At 35.6% G+C, this 22,539-nt stretch overlaps 1 protein-coding gene across 4 annotated transcripts in view; it reads left to right on the top strand.

The window, feature by feature from the left end:
• Positions 1–22,539, top strand: part of ICA1L (islet cell autoantigen 1 like) — a 173,082-nt gene that overhangs the window by 11,685 nt on the left and 138,858 nt on the right. For 3 of the 4 annotated variants that reach the window (XR_005218917.1, XM_037850256.1, XM_037850257.1), the window contains exon 2: positions 19,802–19,942. The gene's annotated coding sequence lies outside the window, so the exon portion shown is untranslated. Of the gene's footprint in view, positions 1–19,801; positions 19,943–20,871; positions 20,892–22,539 lie in introns of those variants that run through there. The other variant, XM_037850258.1, reaches the window with a different exon arrangement.

The following is a 22,539-nucleotide window of genomic DNA, read 5'->3' as shown; positions in this document are numbered from 1 at the left end:
CACAGGGCTGCACTTTCTGGCCTGCCCGGCAGGTGGTGCTCTTTAGCAGCCTATTCCCCTCAGCCCTACAGAGCCAGGCTGTTATGGCCCTTTGCCAGTTCTTCCTCTGAAGGGGTCAAAACAACAGCACTTGGCGCAGTCTGACTTAGATGAGTTGGAACAGCAGGAAAATTTGCTGGCCAGTATCTGGCTCAGTACTGGGCTGTGTTCCCCCTCCAGTCTTGGGGTGGAGGTTTCTGGTACCTGTCCCAGACCGCCGCAGATCCCAGGCAAGGATCAGACTGCTTGCCGCTGCTCCCCTTGATGGTCGGGTTGGGCACCAGGAGCTGTGGATGGAATTATTCATAGTCTCTAAGACCACAGTTTCTTAGTCTCTTCATCCATCACTCCCCTCAATGTTGTATAGAACTCCCCTGGTCTCTGGAGTCCCAGAACAATTGATTCAGACAGTTTCTGTTTGTCTCCTTGCTGCTTTTGAGACAGAAATAGGTTCAGCAGCTCCTTCCCTATTTCTCCATTTCTCTGGTAGTATGTATTTTTAATTTTGATTAAGTCCCATTTTAACATTTTTTCTTTATTGTTCATGCTTTTGGTGTAAAGTCTGAAACCGTTTCCTAACACAAGGTCCTGAAGATGCTTCCCTATGTTTTCTTCTATGTGTTTTATAATCCTGGTTCCTATATTTAGATCTTTGATCCCCTTTGAGTTAATTTTGGTGTATGATCTGAGGTTGTGGTCCACTTTCATTCTTTCACACATGACTCTCCAGTTTTCCCATACTATTCTTTCTACACTGAGTGGACTTGGCACTCTTGTCAAAAGGCAGTTGGCCACAGATGTGAGGTTTATTTCTGAAATCTCAATTCAATTCCACTGGACTAACATGTCTGTTCTTGTGCCAGTACCATGTGTGTCCTTGTCTGTGTTTTGTATTAGAGAAATTGTGGTTTTATAGAGAAGTAGTGCATAAAATAAAGGTTTCCCATATACTACATTAACACCTTGAATTAGTGTGGTACATTTGTTACAAGTGATGAAAGCACATTTTTATAATTGTACTATTCACTGTAGTCCATGTTTTACTTTATGGTTCACTGTGTTGTACAGTACCATGGATTTATTTTTCTTTATTTTTTATTCTAGTATCATATACAACCCGAAATTTCCCCTTTTAATCACATTCAAGTACATGATTCAGTGCTCTTAATTACATTCACAATGTTGTGCTACCATCACCACCATCTATTACCTAAATTTCTGTCTGTACAATTTAAGCACTAACTCACCATTCTGTACTCCTACCCTTCCCCTAGTAAGCTGTATTCTAGAGTCTGATTCTGAGTTTGTTTATTCTAATTATCTCATATAAGTGAGATCATACAATATTTGTCCTTTTACATCTGGCTTATTTCATCAACATGGTTCATCCTTCTTGTTATGTATATCAGAACTTCATTCCTTTTTATGGCTGAATAGTATCCTATTGTGTGTATATACCACATTTTGTTTATCTGTTCATCAGTTGAGGAGAACTTGGGTTGCATCCATCTTTTAGCAATTGTGAAAAATGCTGCTATAAACACCTGTGTGCAAATATCTGTTTGAGTTCCTGCTTTCAGTTCTTTTGGGTATATACCTAGAAATAGGATTGCCAAGTCATGTGGTAATTCTATACTTAATTTTCTAAGCAACCACCAAAGTGTTTTAGACAATGGCTGCTCCATTTTACGTTTTCCACTAACAATGATGTATTTCTCCACATCCTCTCCAAAACTTACTATTTTTTTAATTGTAGCCAGACAAATGGGTGTGACTAGTATCTCATTGTGGTTTTGATTTGCATTTCCCTAATGGATGGTGATATTGAGCATCTTTTCATGTACTTTTTGGCCATTTATCTATCTTCTTTGAAAACATGTCTGTTCAAGTGTTTTTACCCATTTTTAAATTGGGTTGTTTGTCTTTTTGTTGTTGAGTTGTAGCATTTCTATATATGTTCTAGGTATTAAACTCTTATCAGATATGTGGTTTCCACTTATTTTCTCCTATTATGTAAGTTATTGTTTTACTTTCATCATAAAGTCCTTTGAGGCACAAAACATTAATTTTGGTAAAGTCCCATTTATGTTTTTTCTTTTCTTGCTTGTGTGTTGGGTGTAAAGTCGAAGAAACCATTGCTTCACACAAGATACATCTCTATGTTTCCTTCTAGGAGTTTTATAGTTCTGGTTCTTATATTTGGATCTCTGATCCTCTTGAAATTGATTTTTGTACATTGTATGAAGGTAGCGGTCCACCTTCATTCTTTTGTATATGGAAATCCAGTTTTCCCAGCACCATTTGTTGAAGGGACTATTTTTTCACAATTGAGTGATATTTACCATCTTGTCAAAAATCATTTGGCTATAAATATGAGTTTGGTTTTGAACTCTCATTCATTTCCAGTGCTGCTTTTATCCGCTGTCTAGTGTCATTTCTTTTTAGTCTGAAGAACTCCCTTTAGCATTGCTCATAGAGCTGGTCCAGTGGTAATGATCTCCCTCAGATTTTGTAAATCTGGGAATGTCGTAAAGTCCTCTTCAGTTTTCAAAAAAGGTCTCATCAGATGTAAAAGTCTTGGTTGGAAATTGTTTTCTCTCAGCACTTTAAGTATTTCAACCCACTGCTTCTTGCCTTGATAGTTTCTGATGAGAAATCAGCATTTAATTTAATTGGTACTCCTTATACTTAAAATGTTGTTATTCTCTTGCAGCTTTCAGAACTCCCTTTGTCCTGTGCATTCAGGTTTGACTAGTATGTGTCTGGGCACGTTTCTCTTTGAATTTATCTTCTTTGGTGTACTTTAGGCTTCTTGGATGTGTACATTCATGTCTTTTGCTAAGTTTGGGAGGTTTTCTGTCATTATTTCTTTGACTATTCCTTCTGCCTCTTTTCTCTTTCTTCTCCTTCTGGGACTCCCATAAGATGTATATTGGTACACTTGATGGTGTCCCACAGGTCTCTTTGTCTATTTTAGATTTTTCTCATTCTTTTTTCTTTCTGGTCCTCAGCCTGACTCATTTCAATTGTCTTGCCTTCAAGTTCACTGATTCTTTCTTCTGGCAGCTCCAATCTGCTGGTGAAAACATCTTCAGTATTCTTCATTTCGGTGTGGTTTCAACTCCAGTAGTTTTGTCTGGTTCCTTTTTAGAATTTCTCTTTATTGAGATTCTCATATTGTTCATTCATCATTTTCTTGATGCCCTTCTGGTCTTTCTGTGTGTTTTCCTACATTTGGTTGAACATCAAAGATTGTTTTTTAAGTTTTTGTCCAGAATTTCCACAGTTGGTTTTCTTCAGTGATGTTTTGTGGATTTTTATCCTCTTCCTTTGGATGGACCATTTTTTCCTGTTGCTTTATTTGTATTGCAATATTTTCTTGAACACTGTACATCTTAGTATTTTTAAATATTAATTCTGGGATTTATTCCCTGAAATGTCTGTTTCTTGAATTTGTATCCAGCTAGTGATAAATTTTGTTGAGTTCAGGAGCTAAGAAAACCAAGTAAACCTAAGGAAAAAAACACCCTTTACAGTTTTTCTAATTTGACTTTGCATTGGTTGGTGCTCACCTTCAAAGTTCAACCCCTCTATCAAGACGATCAGCCCAAGGTGAATGCAAAATGAAGGCCCTCCCTGTCTTTTGTGGGACTGTGCCTTGTCCTGGACTTGTGTTTTGTTAGTGACCTTAGGAGTTGCCCCATTGAAAGGAATTTGAAAGTCCCTTCCCCTTTCCAGGAAATAGACTTCCTCCCTCTCCTGGGTGTCCCCCTGAAGAACTTAAAGAAGGTAAGCTTTTGTTCCAGGCTGCCTGACTCAGTTGTTTCTTACGCTGCTTTCACTGACTCATGCCGCTTTTATCTGGAGGGTAAATTCTAGGAATGGAGGCCTGCTAGAGAGGAGTTTCCCAAGTTAGTCTTTCCCAGTTGGAACAAGGCCAGGGACCCACAAAGGAAGCCCTTAGGTTGGCTCCCAACTGCCCTGGGGAGGAGATGAGGGATGGAACTGGAAGGGCACCAGGATCTTCTCCCATGGCTCCCAAAACTGCTCTTTCTTGATCAGCACCTGCCCAGCAAATGCAGCCCTTCAGCTACTCTCTTTAGGTCTGAGGAGTGTGCCGTCTCTTAAGTCACCTCCACTGCCTTTGTGTGGGGCAGGTTGGAACAATGGCTACCCTCAGAGGTGGGCCTCCAATGATCTGAAGTAGGTAATCATAAGTAGTGATCAGTGATCAGACCGTATACCCTGGATCTTGGGGAACTAGGTCTTGTGTTTATTCCTGGTACCAGCATGCTGCACTAGATTCCAGGTTTGAGTTCCTCACTGCTGCCAGCTGCAAGACTGGGGGATAGGCAATGGTAGGAACTGTGCAAAGTGCATATCTCTGGTATTTGCTGCAATTTACCAGCCTCTTTCTCCCGCTCTTCCCTGGGTGCTGTACAGTGTTCTGTTGGACTCTGGAGTTTCAAAATTGTTGATTCAGATAGTTCTTACCTGTTTAATAGTTGTTCTATTGTAGTTCTTGCCTGTTTAGTAGTTGTTCTGGTGGTAGGATTGACTCCTGGAGGTTCTTACTCCACCATCTTCCCACAATCCTCCAGGGCCATCATGTGGTTTTAATTATTTTAGGTTTTTAATGAGTTTTAAAATTGGGAAGTGTGAGTCTTCCAACCTCCCCCCCCCCCTTTTTTTTTTGCTGTTGAGAGTCCCTTAAATTTTTGTATCAGTTGGATGATTGGAGTTTCCATTTCTGCAAAGAAGGCTGTTGTAATTTTGTCACGGTCCAGGTCAGCCTTTGCTGCCGAGAAAGCAAAGAAGACGCAGGCATGTTCAGAGGCATGAATTTTTTATTCAGGGCTTACTTACAAGGAAAAATGGAAGTCGGTCACGTTGCCTGGATTCAGGAGATGTTCTGAATGGATTCAGGAGCTGCTCTGAATGGCAGTGGGTTCAGAGCTCAATGTGAAGATACTCTGCACTTTGGTGGTGGTGGTGGGGGGTGTGGCTGAATAAGCTTATTATAAGGGCTTGACATTCCATTGGGTATGAGAGCATAAGGTGGGGAGGGGGTCTTACAATGAAGGGAGGGATTGTTTGTAATCAACAGGGAGGAGGGAAGGATTATAGATTATCTTGTAGATAACAGTATCTCAGGGAGTTTCAGGGAGGAAGCAGTTAAGATTACATTTAGCACCAGAGGCCTGATTTTACAAGGAGAGTAGGTCAAACATTAACTGTCCTAGGTCAGGCAAACTGCTGTGTTCAGTCTTCATGAACTTCGGGAAGACCCTGGGCCCAGGGCTCCCACAGTTTTGACTCAGCTGCATTGACTATGAATAGCTTTGGGAAAAATGACGTATTACCACTGTTTAGTCTTCCACCCATGAGCATGGAATCTCATTCCAATTATTTAGGTCTTTGATTTCTTTATGTAATGTTTTATAGAATTTTGCATACAAGTCCTTTACATCCTTGGTTAAATTTATTCCTAGATGTTTGATTGTTTAGGTTGCTATTGTAAATGGAAATTTTTTCTTGATTTCCTCTGGTGTGTAGAAACACTATAGATTTTTGCATTATGTTGTACTACACCACTTTGCGGAATACATTTATTAGCTCTAGCACATTTTTTGTGGATTTTCCAGGATTTTCTGTGTATAAGATCATGTTGTCTGCATATAGGGAAAGTTTTACTTCTTCCTTTCCAATTTGGGTGCCTTTTATTTATTTATTTATTTATTCTTGCCTAATTGCTCTGCATGGGTCTTCCAATACAATGTTGAATAACAGTGGTGATAGTGTGCATCATCTTTTTCCTGATCTTATAGGAAAAGCTTTCTTTCAACATTGAGTATGAAATTAGCTGTGGGTTTTTTGTGTACATCCTTTATCATGTCAATAAAGTTTTTTCTATTCCTAGTTTTCTAAGTGCTTCTATCAAGAAGGGATGATAGATTTTGTCAAATGCCTTTTCTGCGTCAGTCGAGATGATCATGTGGTTTATTTCTCTTTGTTTTATTAATATGGTATATTAATTGATTTTCTTATTTTAAAATACCCTTGCATACCTGAGATAAATCCCATTTGTTCATGGTATATAATTCTTTTAATGTGCTATTGAATTTACTTTGCTAGTATTTTGTTGAGAATTTTTGCATCTATATTCATAAAGGATACTAGTCTGTAATTTTCTTGTGGTATGTTCATCTGATTTTTGTATTAGGGTGATGTTGGTCTAATCCAATGAGTCAGGAAGTGCTACTCTTGTTCATTTTTTTGTTGTTGTTGGAAGAGTTTGAGCAAGAGTGGTGGTAATTCTTCTTGGAATGTTTGATAAAATTTTCCTGTGAAATCACCTGCTCTTGATCTTTTCTTTTTTGGGAGGTTTTTGATGACTGATTCAATCCCTTTACTTCTTATTGATCTTTTGAGATCTTCTGTTTCTTAGCTCAATGTGGGAAGTTTGTGTGTTTCTAGGAATTTGTCCATTTTTATCTAGGTTATCTAATTTGTTGGTGTACAGTTGGACATAGTATCCTCTTATAATCATTCTTATTTCTGTGGGATCAGTAGTTACGGCCTCCATTCACTTCTGAGTTTAGTTATTTGTGTTCTCTCTCTTTCTTTCTTTGTCAGTCTAGCTAAAAGTGTGTCAGTTTTATTACTTTTCCCATAGACTCAGTTTTTGGTTGGTTTTTGTTTGTGAATTTTCCTGTTCTCCTTCTGTTAATGATTGTTTTGGTTTGCTAAAGCTGCTGGAAGGCAGTATACCAGAAAAGGGTTGGCTTTTACAATGGGGATTTATTAACTTAAAAATTTACAATTCTAAGGCCATGAAAATGTCCTAATTAATGCCATCAACAGGATGATACCTTCTCAGAAGACAGGCTGCTGGTATCTGTGGTTCCTCTGTCAGATAGTAAGGCACATGGTCAGTGTCTGCTGGTCCTTCGCTCCCAGCTTTTGTTGCTTTGAGCTTCTGGTTCCAGTAGCTTCCTCTCTGAGCTTCTGTGAGTCCTCTCTTAGCTTCTCCGGGGCCTTTTTCTCTCTAAGATCTCTGCTTTTTCTGTCCTTTATCTTCTCATAAAGCACTTCAGTAAAAGGATTAAGATCTGCCTTGAATGGGGTGGGTCACATCTCAATTGAAATAACCTAATGAAAAGGTCCCACCTACAACAAGTTTGTACCCACAGGAATGGATTAAAAGAACATGACCTTTTCTGGGGTATATCACAGCTTCAAACCACCACTTTGATTTCTAGCTTTATTCCATTGTGGTCAGAGAAGACATTGTGTGGTTTTAATATTTTTTTAATTCATTGAGGCTTGTTTTGTGACCTAACATATAGTTGGTTCTGGAGAATGAGCCATGTGCTGTAGAGAAGAGTGTATATTCTGCTGCTGTTCCATAAATGTTTGTCAGGTCTAGTTGCTCTATGTTATCATTTAAGTCTTTTATTTCTTTATTGATCTCTGTCTAGATATTCTGTTATTGAATGTGGTATATTGAAGTCTCCTACTATTAATGAACAACTTCTATTTCTACTTTGAAATATATCAATATATATCAATATTTGCTTCATATATTTTGGGCTCTGCCTTTAGGTGCATATTTATTTGCAATTGTTATGTTTTCTTCTTGAATTGACCCTGTTATCAGTATATAGTTAACTTCTTTGTCCCTCATATCAGTTTTTGACTTAATGTCTGTTTTATATGTTAGTATAGCTACCCCTACCTCTCTTTTGTTAGTATTTGCATGGTATATATTTTTTTCCATCCTTTTACATTCACCTTAACTTGTGTCTTTGAATTTAAAGTGAGTCTGTTGCAAACAGACTATAGTTAGGTCATGCTTTTTATCCTGTCTGTGAATCTCTGCCTTTTGACTGAGGAGTTTAATCTCCAATGTAAAGTAACTACTTAATTTGCAAGACTTTCTTCTGCCTTTTTACTGTTTGGTCTTTGTAAATATTATACCTTTTTTTAATCCCTCAAATATTCTGATAACAGTTATGTTCATATATTTTGACTTTTTGTATTGTACCATTTTAAGTCCTTTCTCATTTCCTTCTGTATATATATTTTTTCAGATATTTTCTTTGTAGTTACCATGGAGTTAAAATTTAACATACTAAATCTATAACAGTCAAGTTTGATTTAATAGCAGTTTAATTTCAGTATCATAAACAAACTGTTCCTATATCAGACCTCCCACTCTTTATGTACTTTTTAAAAATTATCTCTAGACATTGCATATCTAAAACCACAGATTTATTATTACTTCTTATGTATTTGTGTTTTTTATAACCTGTAAGAAGTAAAAAGTGGAGTTACATACCAAAATACAGTACAATAGTACTGGCTTTTGTAATTACCCATGTGTTTGCCTTTACTGGAGATCTTTATTTCTTTATGCCTTTTCAATCTACTATCTATTGTCCTTTCTTTTCAGTCTAAATAACTCCCTTTAGCAATGCTTGTATGACAGGTTTAATAGTGGTGACCTTCAGCTTTCATTTATCTAGAATGTCTTCACATTTCCCTCATTTTTGAAAGACTTTTTTGCCAAACATAAAATTCTTAGTTGACGATTATTTTCTTTCAGCACTTTAAGTATATCAAGCCATTGCCTGCTTGCCTTCATGGTTTCCGATAGAAATTGGCACTTAATCTTATTGGGATTCCCTTGTACATGACACATTGCTTCCCTTTTAAAGCTTTTCTTTGTCTTTGGCATTTGGCTATTTGATTATAATATGTCTGGGCAGAGATCTCTTTGAGTTTATCCTGTTTGTTCAGCTTCTTGGGTTCACTTATTTATGTCTTTCATTAAATTTGGGAACTTTTCTGCCATTGTTTCCTTGAAAATTCCTTCTGCCCCTTTCTTTCTTCACCTTTGGTGACTCCCATAATGCATATATTGGGGTGCTTCATGGTGTCCCATAGGTCTCTTAGGCTCTGTTCACTTTTTAAAATTATTTTTGCTTTCTCTTCTTCAGTCTGAATAATTTTAATTATTTTTTCTTCAAGTTCACTGTTCCTTCTTCTGCCAGCTCCAATCTGCTGTTGAACCTCTCCAGGGAATTTTTTATTTCAGGTATTACATGCTTTTCAACTCCAGTATTTCTGTTTGGTTCCTTTTTTTAAAAAAATTTCTATCTCCTGATTGAAGTTCCCATTTTCTTGATAGATTGCTTCCCAGCTATCCTTTAGTTCCTCTTTTGTGTTTTCTCTTAGCTCTTTGAGCATATTTAAGATTTTTTTCTTTATTAGAGAAGTTGTGGGTTTATAGAACAATCATTTATAAAATACAGGATTCCCATACACCACCCCCCAACTACAACTTAAATTGGTGTGGAACATTTGTTACAATTGATGATAGCATGTATTTTTTTTTATAGTAATGTTACAAATTGCTCAGTTAACACATGATAATAACTACAATAACAATAAATATGCTCTAGTCAGTGGTTACAGTCACCCTTACTTTTGTTTGTTCCTTAATATTGAGGAATTTGTTATGATAACAATTCTGGCTGCTTCAAGCTGAGGAGGGATGCATATATTATGGGGCAGAGGAACGGAATTATTTGCTTGCTGTTGAAGATACTCTTTGCTTTGGGGATGGTTAAGATCCTTTTTAAAAAAAGACTTTGGTATCTCCAAAGTCTTGTACTCTTCGTTGTTGGTTTCAGATCTTTTATCTTGTTCCCTGGGATGGGCCATCATTTCCTCTTTCTTAGTTTGTCCTGTATACTTTTGTTGTACCTGTTCACTTTAATATTTCAATGCATTATCTCTGGAATTTAGTCCCTGAGCTGTCTGTTCCTTAAGTTTGCATCTAGCTAGTGATATGGCAGAGATTTCCGTGAGTGCCATAAACTATGAAAAACAAACCATGAAAAAAGACACCTTGCACATTCTTTACAAATTGCCTCTCTGTTGGCTAGTACTCTCCTTCAGAGCTTAGTCCCCCTGCCTGTGAAACTGACAAACAGCCCAATGCAAAAGCACAGGGTCCTCTTTGGTCTTTTCTGAGTATGCATATTTTCCTGGGCATTTGTTCTTGGCCTTGGGAACTCCCCCATATAATAGGATCCAAATGCCCCCTTTTTACCTTTGAAATAGACTTTCCCCCCATCCTGTATGCTCTATTGTATGTCTGAAACCTGATATTCCTTCACTCTCAGGCTGCTGCAGTTTAATTGTTGTTGTTATTGTTGTTGTTTTATATCAATTTAGCTGTTTGCAAGCTGCTTTTACATTTTTACATGCAGGACAAATTCTTTGATGGTGAACCCCAGTATGTGTCCTGGCTCAGTCTTATATGCTGCCACTTGATAGATTGGCATAGTTCTTTATACTCCAGTATGCTTATAGGGCTTACACTGCTCTCTCTGGTATGGGGCCAGGGATCGACACAGAGAGCACAGGCAGACTCCATACAGAGCCAGAAATGGTGGGGGAGTGGCTCACAAGGGTGCCACAAGGTCTTCTCACCTTTTTAAAGTTCCTTTTTTCTTGATCGGGACTTGCCCAGTTACTGCAACCCTTTAAGTGTTTTCCAGAGCTCTGAGGAAGATGCCTTTGCCAGTTTTTGCTAATTGTTCAAACATTCAGTGAGAAAATAATTTTGGAGCATCTCATGCCTCAATCTTGTTCAACCCACACTTATTCTTTTAATGTCTGTATGATCTGCAGTGATGTTCCTTCTTTTGTTCCTGATGTTTCTATTTTTTTTCTTTCTTTCTTGATTAGTACTGAAGTATATCAATTTTTAAATTCAATTTTATTGAGATATATTTACATACCATACAGTCATCCAGAGTATACAGTTTTTCACAGTACCATACTATAGTTGTGCATTCATCACCACAATCAATTTTTAAACATTTTCATTACTCTAAAGAAAAATAAGAATAGAAATTAAAGAATACCTGAAACATCTCTTCCCCACCCCCATTATTCATATAAGTTTTGTCCCCATTTTTCTATTCATCTGTCCATACACTGGACTACGAGAGTGTGAGCCCCAAGGTTTTCACAATCACATAGTCATATCATGTAAGCTTTATAGTTATACAGTCGTCTTCAAAAATCAAGGCTACTGGGTTGCAGTTCAACAGTTGCATCTATTCCCTTCTAGCTATTCCAGTAGACTAAAAACTAAAAAGGGATATCTATATAAAGTGTAAGAATAACCTCCAGAATGACCTCTTGACTCCATCTGAAATCTCTTAGCCACTGAAACTTAATTTTGTTTCATTTCTCTTTCCCTTTTTGATCAAGAAGTCTTTCTCAGTCCCACAATGCTGAGTCCAGGCTTATCCTTGGGAGTTATGCCCCACGTTGCCAGGGAGATTTATACCCATGGGAGTCATGTCCCGTGAAGAGGGAGGGCAGTGAGTTTACCTGCTGAGTTGGCTTAGAGAGACAGGCCACATCTGAGCAACAAAAGAGGTTCTCTGGGGGTGACTCTTAGGCACAATTATAAGTAGGCTTAGCCTCCCCTTTGCAGTTACAAGCTTAATAAGGGCGAGCCCCAGGATCGAGGGCTTGGCCTTCTAAATTGGTAGTCTGTAGTGCTTATGAGAATGTCTCTGATTCCCCAGGTGGGAAAGTTTAATAGCATATCAATTTTAATAATTTTTTAAAGGAACCAACTTTTGGTTTTATTGGTTTTCTCTCTGATTTGTCTTTTTTATTATTTATTTTACTGATTTCTACTCTAATTTTTAAAAAACTTGGTATTTTGAAATAATTTCACACTTACAGGCAGCTGTAAAAGAATACAAAATCCACAGAGAACTCCAGCAAAGCCCCCACTCAGATACCCAGGTCCACAGTTTTAATATTTTGCCACATTTTCCATATCAGTCTATCCATCAGCCTACCCATACATCTCTGTCTATCTGTCTGGCTAATTGTCTATTTTATAAGTATTTGAGAGTAGTTTTTATATATCATGTTCCTTGAGCAATTTATACTTCCAAATACGTTCCTGAAAACACAGATACTCACTTATGTAACCACCTTTAGTATAATTATCAAGTTTGAGAAATTTAACATTGATATACAGCTTACAGTCTATTTTTTCAGTTGTCCCAGTAATGTCCTTTTGGGCCTTTTCTCCGTTTTTCATTCCAGTACAGGACCATGGTTTGCATTCAGCTGTCATTGTCTCTTTGGTCACTCCTTTTTTTTTTTAGTATCAAAACATAAATAATAAAATTTCCAACCCCAAGCATATCATTCAGTGTAATTAATCACATTCATAATGTTCCAACACCCTCACCACTGTCCATTACCAGAACATTCCCATCACACCAGATACCCTACACCCATATATATGAACTCCTGAATTCCCCTCCTATTCTCCCAACCCTAGTAATCTGTACTTGACTTCCTATCTCTATGAATTTGTATATTATAGTTATTTCATATTTAATGAGATCATACAATGTTTCACTTTTTGTGTCTGACTTTTTTTTATCTAAATATCTTCAAGGTTTATCCATGTTGTAGTATGTATCAGAACTTTATTCCTTTTTGCTGCTGAGTAATATTCCTTTATGTATAGGCCACATTTAATTTATCCAGTCATCTGTTGATAGACATGGATTGCTTCCACCCTTTGGCTATTGTGAATAATGCTGCTATGCACATTGGTGTACAGATATTGGTATGAGTCACTGCTTCCATTCCTTTTGGGGATATACCTAGAAGGGGGATTGCCAGTTCATATGATAGTTCTATTCTTAACTTTCCAACAAACTGCCAAACTGTTTTCCATAGTGGCTGTACCATTTTACATTCCAACCAGAAATGTACTAAGATTCCTATTTTCCACATCCTTGTCAGCACTTACTACATTCTGTTTTTTGAATAAAACCAAGTCCAGTGGTTGTGATGTGGTATGTACATCATTGTAGCTTTAAAAATTTTGTTTTCAATTGCACTAAAATATACGTAATATAAAAATCATTTTGTCCATTTTATGTGGACAGTTCCTTGACAATAAGGACATTGACAATACTGTTTAGCTTTCACCACTATTACCAGACTATATTCATCATCCTAAAGGAAGACTCATTCTCATTTAGCAATAACTCTTCATTGTCCCCCTTCTGCCACGCCTGGTAACCACTATTCTGCTTTCTTATCTAAGAATTTGCTTATTCTAAGTATTGCATATAAGAAAAAGCATACATTTGCCTATTCTCAACATTTCATATAAATGGAATCATATAGAGCATTACCTTTTGCCTGAGTTTTTTCATTTGGCATGTTTTTGAGGTTGATCTATGTTGTAGCATGTAACCATATTTTATTCCTTTTTATTGCTAAATACTCCTTTGTATAAATATACCACCATTTGTTTATACATTTATCAGGTGTTGAACATTTGTGTACTTATCCATTCATCAGGTGATGAATAATGATGCTATGAACATTTGCATACAAGGTTTTCAGTTCTTTGCATACAAGGTTTTCAGTTCTTTTGGATATATACATAGATATGGTATAGCTGGGTCATATGGGAACACGGTGTTCAACATATTGAGGAATAGCCATCTGTTTTCCAAAGCGGCTTCACCATTTTACATTCCCTCCAGCAATGTCTGAAGGTTTTAATTTCTCCACATCCTAACACTTGTTATTGTCTGTCATTTTGTTATAGATATCCCAGTGAGTGAGTAATATGTATTTTTAAACAACGTCTTTCCACATGCAAAGGAATGAAGTTGGATTCCTACCTCACACTGTATAGAATAGTTAACTCAAAATGGATTTAAGAAAAAACACCATGGACTATAGTTAATAGTACAATTATAAAAATGTTCTTTCATTGTTGTCATGTAAGGTGTTAATAATAGGGAGTAGATAGAAATGTATTTTATACATAATTTTTATATAAACCTACTTTTCTAATAACAAAAAGGAGTGAAGTACTGGTGCATGGTATAACATAGATGAACCTTGAAAACATGCTACATGAAAAACACTAGACACAAAGCACTATATATTGTATGGTTCCATTTATAGAAAATGTAAATATAAATATATCTATAGAAACAAGTAGATTAGTGATCATGAAGGGCTGGAGAAAGATAGAGGAATTGAAAAGTGACTGCCAGGGGTTGGGGTTTTCCTTTCTGGGGTAATGAAAATGTCCTAAAATTTATTGTGCATGAATGCACAACTCTGTGAATACACTAAAAGCTACAAATTATATACACTGTTGATGGATTGTATGTGCACTTTGGATGGATTGCATGGTATGTAAATACATCTCAACAAAACTGCTTTTAAAAAAGAAAAATGAGAGAAATCATACAGTATTTGTTCTTTTCTGTCTGGCTTATTTCACTCAACAAGATTTATTCAAATTTTATCCATGTTGTAGCATGTATCACTTCACTTCTTTTTGCAGCTAAATAATATTCCATTGTATATATGTAACATTTTGTTTATCCATTGATATGTTGATGGACACTTTGCTTCCATCTTAATTTCTACATTTTTGTAAAACTTCCAGTTTTCCTTGTTATTGATTTCTAGCTTTAGCCCATTGTGGTTTAAGAGATACTTTGTGTGATCTTAGTATTTTAAAATTTATTATTTGATTTGTGGCCTAACTTATCATCTCTCCTGGTACATGTTCCATGTGCACTTGAGAAGAATGTATATTCTGCTGTTGTTGGGTGGAGTGTCTATATATATATCCATTAGATCTCATTGGTTAATAGTATTATTTAAATCCTCTCTTTATGTAGAACTATATTTTGCCTTTCATTTCTGTCAGTTTTTGCTTCATGTATTGTGGGGCTCTGTAGTGAGATGCATATATATTTATAATTGTTATATCTTCTTGCTGGATTGAACTTCTTATCAATATATAATATCCTTTTTCTCTTGTAAGCTTTTTTGACTTAGTCTATTTTGTCTGAGTCTAATATAGCCACTCCTATTCTTTTGAATTCCATTTGTATGGAATATCTTTTTCCACCCTTTTACTGTCAACCTCTATGTGTCTTTGTATCTAAAGTGAGTCCTTGTAGACATCTTATAACTGGATCGTGCTTCTTCATCCTATCTGCTTATCTCTGCCTTTTTAGTAGGAGAGTTTAATTCATTGATATTTTAGGTTATAATTGTGAAGAAAGAATTTACTTCTGCTATTTAGCTATTTGTTTTCTGCATGTCTTGTATGGTTTTGTTCCTCAGATACTCTACTGCTGCCTTTTTTGTATTTAGTTACCTTTTTATAGTGTATAATTTTGGTTCCCTTCTTTATTCCCTTTCTCTATATTTTAGTTATTTTATTAGTGGTTCCCTTTGTAAATACAGTGAACATCTTAAACTAATAACAGCCTAGTCAATCTAGTTGATTAGTACCAACTAGTTTCAAGGTATACATACTCTGTACTCTTAAGTATCTCTGTCACTTCCCCTTTATTTTGTTATTGTCTCAGATTACATCTTTATACATTATCTGCAACTTAACATAAAATTATAACTTTATTTTACACATTTGTTTATTAAGTTATATGGAGTGGAGCACTTATAAACCCAAAGTACAGTAATACAGGATTTTATAAGTACCTGTGTAGTTACCTTTATCAGTGTTCTTCATTTCTTCTTCTGGCTTTGAGTTACTATATAGTGTCCTTTTATTTCAGCCCAAAGGACTCTCTTTAGCATCTTGTAGGGCAGGTATTCTGGTAATGAACTCCTTCCACTTTTGTTTATTGGTAAATGTCTTAATTTATCTTTCATTTTTGAAAGATAATTTTGCCAGATATAGAATTCTTGGCTGTTAGTGTTTTTTTTTTTTTTTTTTTTTTTTTTTTTCCTCTAAGGACTTTAAGTATGACATCCCACTGTCTTCTGAACACCGTGCTTTCTAATGAGAAATCTGTTAATCTTATTGGGGATCCCTTGTAGGTCGCTTCTCTCTTGCTGCTTTCAAAATCTTCTTTTATCTTTGGATTTTGACAGTTTAACTGTAATGTGTCTTGGAATAAATTTCTTAGAGTCTATCCTGCTTAGATTTTGTTGAGATTCCTGAATGTGTATTTTCATGTCTTTCATCAGATTTGTGAAATTCTTGACCATTATTTCTTCAATTACTTTTTCTGCCCATTTCTCTCTCTCTTTTTCTTGTCCTTCTGGGATTCCAATGATGCATATGTTTTAGACTTGGTGGTGTCCCACAGGATCCTCAGTCTCTGTTCATTTTTCTTCATTATTTTTCTTCCTACTCCTCACACTGGATAATTTCTATTTTCTTACCTCCGTCTTTGCCAATTGTTTTTTCTCCATCATATCTGCTGTTGAAACCTCTGAGTTTTTCATTTCAGTTACTGTACTTTGAAACTCCAAAATTTCTCTTAGATTTAGTTTTACAATTTCCATCTCTTTATTTTGCTGAGGCATTTTCCTGATTTCCTTTAGTTTGTTGTATATGGATTCTTTTAGCTCATTGAACATATTTAAGGTGGTTGATTTAAAGTCTTTGACTAATAGTTCCATTATATGAGCTTCCTCAGGGATGGTTTTTGGAAAATTTTTTTTTCCCTGTGAATTGAACATGATTTCCTATTTCTTTACATGTTTTGTAATTTTTTGTTGTTGGTAACTCGACTTCCTGAGTATAGTGTTATAACTCTGGATATCTAGTTCTCCTACTTTTCTGGGGTTACAAAGATTTTGTTGTGGTTGTAATTAAGGACTGGAATTGTGAATTTGTGACATTTCCAAAGTACTTTTGCCCCCAAATGGGGAATAGAAAGAGAAAAGAGGGGGGAAATGGGTACTGCCTCTTTAAGAATCCTATGCCCCTTTTCCTTTAGCAGTGGTTAGAACAGTGGCCACCTTTGGAGCTGGTCCCCTAGCAGTCTGAAGTAGCTGAACTAAAGCACCGCAGCAGTCAGTCCACACTCCCCCACATTAGGGAGGATTAGGTCCTAGTAGCTCATCCTGTCACCTGCATTCTGCACTAGGATCCCGGACTGCATTCCCGCCTGCTGCCTGCCATGCTGCTGGAGTGTGGGGGATAGTAGCCACTGCACAGAGGGTGAAATTCACTGGTATTTACCTCAATTTACCATTCTCTTCCTCCTGCTCATTTCTTGATGCTTCAGTGTTCCATTAGACTCAGAGTTCTAAGATAATTGTTATAGACAGTTCTTGCCACTTCAATAATTGTTTGGGTAGAAGGATTGATTCCTAGGGCTTCCTAATCCACCATCTTCTCACAGTCCTCCTCTGAAGTCCTAATTGTGGTTTTGATTTGTATTTCTCTAATGGCTAATGATGTTGAGCATCTTTTCATGTACTTACTGGCAATTTGTATATCTTCTTTGGAGAAGCGTCTACTGAAGTCCTTAGCTCATTTTTTAGTTTACTGAAGTCCTTGGCTCATTTTTGTCGATTTTTCAGAGTACTTTATGTATTCCTGACACTAAACCCTTATCAGATATATGGTTTCCAGTTATTTTCTCCTATCTACAGATTGTCTTTTCACTTTCTTAATAATGTTCTTTGAAACTCAGAAGTTTCTAATTTTGATGAAGTTCTGTTTACCTATTATTTCTTTTGTTGCTTGTGCTTTTGGTGTAAAGTTTAAGAATCTATTCCTAATACAAGGACCTCAAGATATTTCTCTTCATTTTCTTCTAAGACTTTTATAGTTTCACTTCTTGTACTTAGAACTTTGATGCATTTTTTAGTCAATTTTTAAATATGGTTTGTCACCCTAATTTTTATTTTTTTTCTTCTTACTTAATTTGGGTTTAATTTGCTCTTCTTTTTCTAAATTCTAAAGATGAAAACATAGATAATTGATTTTACACTTTTTTTCCTTTTCTAATATAAACATTTAAAGTTATAAATTTCTCAGCATCCTTTTTTTTTGCAGCCACAAATTTGGATATATTCTGTTTTCATTATTTTTGAGGTCTAAATATTTTTAAATTTCTTTTTTTCCTTTTTTAATGTATATACAATATAAAATTTTCCATTTTAACCACTTTCAAATATACAACTCAGTGGTATTAATTTCATTTACACTATTGTGCTACCATCACTATCATCCATAACCAATATTAATGTGGGTTTTTCATAAATGCCCTTTTTTATGTTGAGGAAGTTCCCTTCCATTCCATTCCATTTTCTGACTGTTTTTTATCAAGAAATGGTGCTGAAAGTATAAAGGATTCAAATTTGTATATACGTTCCTTCTGCTCTTGCTCTCATTCAGTTTCCAGCAGTACATGCTTTTAATACTTCTGTTTCTCCTGATATTTCCTTCCATATTTCTAAATCATATGTTTATACTGTTATCTCTTAGTTTATTAATTTTAGGTATTATCTACTGATTTTCCACTCTGGTAGATGAGGACTTATCTTTGGTAGATAAGGACAAGTATACTCACTTCTCCTCCTCCTTTCTCCCAAAATAATTATATTAGAATTTTTGTTAAATCAACCAAGTATTTATCTGAACTGTGAAATATTGAAACAACTGAGTCAAATAGTGCAATATAAATAAATGCCTTCTCTCCTGAATATCCTTTCATTTTTACTGGAGTCAATAATGTTTTGTTTTTTTTTTCATTTACCCCATTTTTTAAATACCTAGCATTGATTCTTTTTCCAATTAGTTTAACATCTTGGCTACCTGACTATCACTATGTTTTTTTCATATGCTCAGATACATAGTTTTTTTTTCTTTTCTGGAGACTTCCTTTCTAGAGACCTTCATCTTCAGGTTCCCATTTGAACTAGTTTCTCTGTAGGCTTCTGTGTGGCTATTGTCCTGGGCCATCCCTTCATTGCTCTTCTGGGTTTAATTTGCATTGTTGTTTTTTGGGGAAATTTCCTTTATTCTGATACCCAGTGCTTTGCATGAGATCTACTTTTTCTGTCTTAAATTTTTTAGGATCTTTTTATCCCTGGTTCATAATAATGCATTTTAGACTAAATCTCTTATAATATGGAGATTTGTGTCCTTCCATTATAGGAAACTTTCTTAAATTATTTCCTCCCTTAGCAATCTTTAGAGTTTTTTAGTTATTTATTGACCTTCCTCAACTGAGTCTCTAATTTTCTTACCTTTTTTATGTTCTTTCTAAAACTATTTCTTTCATTTTTCAACCCTTCAATTATTTTTTTTTAATTTCAGCTATCCTATATTTTCCAAAAGTTCTTTCTTATTATTTTGTTGCTCTTTTCTTAGTGATATTCTGTTCTTTTTTTCATAGAAGTTCCTCATGTCTCTGAGAATATTAGAGGGTTGTTTTTTTTCCTAATGTTTTGTTTTGTTTTCTCTATGTTCCTTGTTTCCTATCAACAGATTTCTGATATTTGTTGGTTTTTGTTAGAGGCCTTTCTTGGTGGAAGCTTTTTCAGATATCTGGTGATTTTTGGCTTTCCGTTTACATTTAAGAGATTCTAACAAAGCTAATTGAGACTTTGGTTGCATGGGTGAGCTTGTTGAAAGTGTATTTTGCTCTAGGGTGAATAGGCTGGAATCCACCCTTTTGGACTGCCCCAATGACTTCCTCCTTTTCTCTGGATCTTTTAATTTTTTCCAGAGAAAATAGTCTTCCAGTCTTCTCTGAGTAGTGGAAAAGGGTTGGGAGGCAGGGGGTATGGGTGTGAATGGATTGTGGTGAACAAGGAATGGAAAAAGAGCTCGATATTCAGTTATTCAATGTGTAGACTTCCACTTAAATTTTTCTGTTTTTTTTAGGGCCAGTCCTCTGCTGTGTCTGCCTGCCCAAATCCTGAGTTTTCCGGGTTGGATTTCTTCAACTTCCCTTGAGTGACACAGATTAGGGAGGGGTTTCAGGGTCCAACCACTTTCAATAAAACTTCCTTCCAGCTCCAAATGGTGAGTCTCTTAGATATTCTGCTAGTTAATTGACTAATGTATTAGCATTCTTTTGTTCATTACTTAGGTTACTTCTCTGTTGTCTTACAGAAATTCACTGAAATCTCTCATCTGTTTTCATCCCCTTTCATATTCTTTCTGTTAATAGATTACTTTTTGTTTCCTTTACTGTCATTTTAGTGGGGTTTGGGAAGGGAAAACAGGTAAGTGTTTTTAACTGGATGTCCTTGTGAAGGCAAACCTTCATCTGAGCAAACCCTCTTCTGGGTTATTCTCAGTGTTGTGCTTCAAAATCATTTTGTCAGTTAAATTTGTTTATTTGTAGGTAGTATGTAATAATTTTAATGCCTTATACTTGTATACAACTTTACATATTTCAAAACAATTTTGCATGCATTATCCCATTTGATCCTTATAACATGAGTAGCTTTGCACCAGGTTTGACAGAGGGCTGGGGAAAGGTGATGGACTGAAATCTGTGGTAAAGTTGGAAATATAACTCTAAAGCTTATAGGGGATTAGCTTTTATACTGTTTTTGACATAAGAATTTAGTGTTTGATACATTAAACTATCAAGAATATTTGAAATACGATCTTTTCAGCCATTCCTTCAAGAAGATAAAATACTGTGTTCTTCTCTTGTTCACTTTCTCTTCCATTCTAATATATTGTTTATATTTTCATTGGTTTTATTATTTTATCAATGTTTTTCAAATATTTTGTAATCTATTTCGTATGCTACTCATGTTCTTTCTGAAATGATATGACAAAAGTGCTATAAGTATCAATTATATCTCTAGTAAATTCTTGATCTGTCAGAGAGTATGAAAAATAGATAATAATCCTGAACCATATCATTTTTGGAATAAAATAATACCTAATTGGTTTCTTTATGTTGTCTCTTTCTTATATACTAAAATTATGCTGAAGGAAGATTACTTCTATAAAAGTAAGTTTTATTGTAACCAGAAATTCAAATGTATTGTGTGATATAGACTGGATTTTGTTAATGACCTGTCTTGTCTCTCTTTTTTCATCCTTATAAGCAATGCTCCTTTTTCTGTACCCAACTAATCTTTTGGAAACCTATAGATTGTTGAAGGTGGATTACCTGAAAATTAAGAAACTAATATTGGATATTGCAGTTAATTCATTGCAGTTAATTCACTGTAATATTAGAAACAAAAAACTTAAATCACACTTTGCCACCTTCAAAATGGAAAATAACACTACTTTTGGAGTCAAAATACCTGGATGGGTGTCAGAAACCAAGGTGTTTTTAATGCATGTATATACTTGAGAAAGTTCCCTTAATTTCACAGAGCTTCAACTACTTCCTTTATAAAACTGGAATAATAAAATCTGCCATTTCTAGTTTTCAAGGGGATGTTATGAGGATCAAAGGGGAAAAAATATGTGCAAATTTTTAAAAAATCATCAAGGTTCTATAAGTATTATGATGATTATTTGAATAGATGATAGTACTAAGATTATCGAGACCTTTTAAATATCTTATGACCCCTCCACAAAAAGTACCCTTTCTATAATTTTTAATTGATTTTGAAAAGAGATTAAGGTCTAATCCTTTTCTAGGAATTATAGGCATATTTGCTTAAGATGGTAACCTCTCTGTGGGACTGGGGGAGTATGATTGAATGATGGCATTTGCAATATTCTTTCTACCCTGGATAAACACAGGTCTCAATTTAATTGGATTTTTTCAATATCAGTGTCTTATTGGTGTTATGATTGCAGTACCAAGTGCAGCACCCAGAACAGATCTGGCATGTAATATGTGCATGAAACTGACTTCCTCATAGGGGCTATTGGTAATTTCAGCTACTTTAGTTCTACACTAGTTCTGCTATCCCAGAGTAATCAGAAATTTCAACCGCTCTAGTCCTGTAGCAGTTCCAGTATCTCAGTAACCAGCCTGTGTTTGGCTGGACCATAATTAAGGTCACCTATCCAAAAGGATTCATGTGTATAACCTGTATGGAATTGCAATGTAACGTTCAAGTTGGTAGTTTATAAAATATGTCCTTTAGTGCAGTTCTCAGTCTGTGACTTGATGGTTTGTCTTTCATGTATTGGTAGCCCCTAATAATTGCAGTAGTCTTCAGTTTGTCTAAACCCATGAAGAGGAAGGACAAAAGACCCTATAACCTAATCTCTTCATTGATTTGCCCGTACCAAAAACGATTACTGAATCAATGGACAATTGATGAAAGATTAGGCAGTGTCTTTAAAATGTGTGTATATGTGTGTGGGTGTACAAATATATGCATATGTGTATAAACAAAGAGGAGAAATTGTCTTATTACAAGCACTAAAGTTTAGGAAGATTTATGACTTTTCAGTCTATACTTTGAGAGCCATGGCCTAGATCTAGGGTCTGCATACTTTTTCTGTAAAACGCCAAATTGGAGTGGAAGTGGGGTGGGATATGTAGGAACTCTGTACTTTCTGTGTGATTTTTCTGTAAACCTTCACCTGCCCTTTAGGGAAAAAATAAACACACTCAACCCCTAAAAAAAATAACAGATAGTAAATATTTTTTACTTTTCTGGTCATACAATCTCTCTTAGAGCTATTCA

Source organism: Choloepus didactylus, chromosome 9, assembly GCF_015220235.1.
Source record: "Choloepus didactylus isolate mChoDid1 chromosome 9, mChoDid1.pri, whole genome shotgun sequence".
NCBI lineage: Eukaryota > Metazoa > Chordata > Mammalia > Pilosa > Megalonychidae > Choloepus > Choloepus didactylus.
This window is presented reverse-complemented; position numbering and strand designations above follow the sequence as displayed.